The sequence below is a fragment of the Oratosquilla oratoria genome, unplaced genomic scaffold (genome assembly GCF_046742065.1).
Source record: "Oratosquilla oratoria isolate Oo_2021 unplaced genomic scaffold, ASM4674206v1 SCAFFOLD75, whole genome shotgun sequence".
NCBI lineage: Eukaryota > Metazoa > Arthropoda > Malacostraca > Stomatopoda > Squillidae > Oratosquilla > Oratosquilla oratoria.
Genome location: NW_027467739.1, coordinates 762,501 through 765,130, shown reverse-complemented (window position 1 = coordinate 765,130; position 2,630 = coordinate 762,501).

Genomic DNA, 2,630 nt, shown 5'->3' with positions numbered 1-2,630 from the left:
CCCTTTATTTAAACCGTGGGCCGAACTAGCCCCAAAATAATGTGCTATCAGTTTCAACTCGGGTATGGTGAGACCTTGTGTTTCCTTATCTGTGGGCTTTCTTTGTACAAATTCATCTATCTCGGTTTTGTTGGTTAACCGCATCTTCCTACCTTAATAAACCTATTTATCACTGTGATCCACGTCCAACGTATTTCCAATTTACCGTTAGATCCTGGCAGGGTCGCCAATTAATGTTATAAACCTCTCTAGAATACCAAAGGTCCACCACCCTTGTGAAGTTCAGAGGCTCGTAATATTAGGAATATTATTAAAGTGCTGTAAAATCAATGGGAACCCTTAGATCCTATGTCTATTACTGGGTTCAAACAGTCAAGAAAACGGATTAAGGTCGCCACCCGGTCGAAGACACCGGGAAAAATCAAACTATCTTAATTTTAAAGAAATATAATTAAATAGATTTAGAAGTATTTATCAAGTGAGTGTGACATGAAAATGATATAACAAATAGGATACACGATTACAATGAAAAAAATATGAATTTATGTAAACATACGTCTGACTTCTGATTAACATACATTACACGAAAGAATCAAGTTCGAAATATTTAACGGGATTGAACAGACGTAAGACCGGTTCACAGACCACTAAACATTTTTGAAATATAAGCTAATCCTAAGCCCCAAATACTACATCACTCCACGCACTCTAAGTGGGGCACTACAAAACTAAGTCCTAATTAACCTGGCTCACTGCTACGGTATCAAGGGAGAAGGTACTATCCTCAAGGCAGTAATTTCAAATCTGACCGGCGGGATAGCTCCAGGCAGGGCCTGAAGGCAACCTCACGCCTTATTGGCCAATCGTATAGACTCGTTCACCTTCGCGTCGCGTGATAAGGCAATAGGCTCGTAGTTCATTGGATAATACAAGGGGGGTCCTGATTTACCTACCCTGACGAGCCTACATTGTTACCCGGGCCACTTTCCTGATTGGACCCGGTCTTTGGTCTGTTTACGCGGGAAATACAAATAAAATATTCTTACGTCACGACCTATGACGTAGCAGAGACGCATGCGCAATGGACACTTGAAACTATCACAATACTATTACAAACGAAAACCATAGTTTACATTAACAAATACATATAATACTGAGTAAAGAAAACAATACCTTACGGTGACACAGGATTCGGTCATAACCAAAGTAGCATAGTATGAACATACGTAACACGAGACATGATATTTTCTCGCAAATAATAATAACAATTACATACCTGGGATGTACGCACCATAGATGTAACTATATATATACATATATATATATATATATATATATATATATATATATATATATGTGTGTGTATATATATATATATATGTGAGTGTGTGTGTGTGTGTGTGTGTGTGTGTGCGTGCGTGTGCGTGTGTGTGTGTGTGTGTATGTGTGTGTATATATATATGTATATATATATAAATATAAATATATATTTATATATATATAAACATATATATATTTATATAAATATATATATATATATATATATATATATATATATGCGTGCGTGCGTGCGTGTGTGTGTGTGTGTGTGTTTGTGTGTGTGTGTGTGTGTGTGTGTGTATGTGTGTGTGTGTGTGTGTGTGTGTGTGTGTGTTTGTGTGTGTGTGTTTGTGTGTGTGTGTGTGTGGGTGTTTGTATATATATATATATATATATGTTTATATATATACATACATACATACATATATATATATATATATATATATATATATATATATATATATATCCTATCCGAGAGTTGACACCTTGACGTGGTGGATAGGCTTAAGAATCCTAATGACTACAAAAGCTATGTCGATAGAGAGAACCTCTGCAGGGTCACCCATATCGAACAGTTTTTGTAAGAAAGATCAGACAAGGAACAGCTCACACAAACAGTCGTTGGACCCACTACTATCTGGCACGTCCCTGATTGCGAACATGGAAATTCCTCATAGATATATGGCGTAACGACATAATGACGGCATGGATCATTGGGCACCCTGTAGATATACAGGGTTTCACCAAATATAATGAATAAGGTGACACCAAAGAAATATCTCACCACAAACCAGTTGGCACGGAGGTGAGATTACTACCAACCCCCTTCAGAGCCAAAATGAACATCACAACCAAAACAAAACCGGGCGTTCGTGTTGGATTATCGTCTCCTAAAGGTCCAACCGCCTTGCCTCGTGTGCTTACGCGTAGTGTGTCACCGAATGTGAGTAAGCACTGTCCAAGCAGATCCAAGTCTTGGACATAAAACAACATGAAGACAATAAAGATCTATACTTACAACGTTAGAAGTCTCTCAGAAGACCACAGGCTGAAGAGTTTAATGGAAGAACTAAACAACATCAATTGGAACATTGTAGGACTAAGCGAAGTCCGAAGAGCGGAAGAAAAGCTGATGCAATTACGAGATGGTCACCACCTGTTCTACTATAGAGATAAGGACAAAGAAAGATCTAGTGGAAAAGAATTCATGATAAACCGAGAGGTTACTGGTAACGTAGTCAAGTTCAGTAGTTTGTCAGACAGGGTAGCTTGTATTGTGATTAGGCTGTGTAAAAGGTACACTCTAAAAA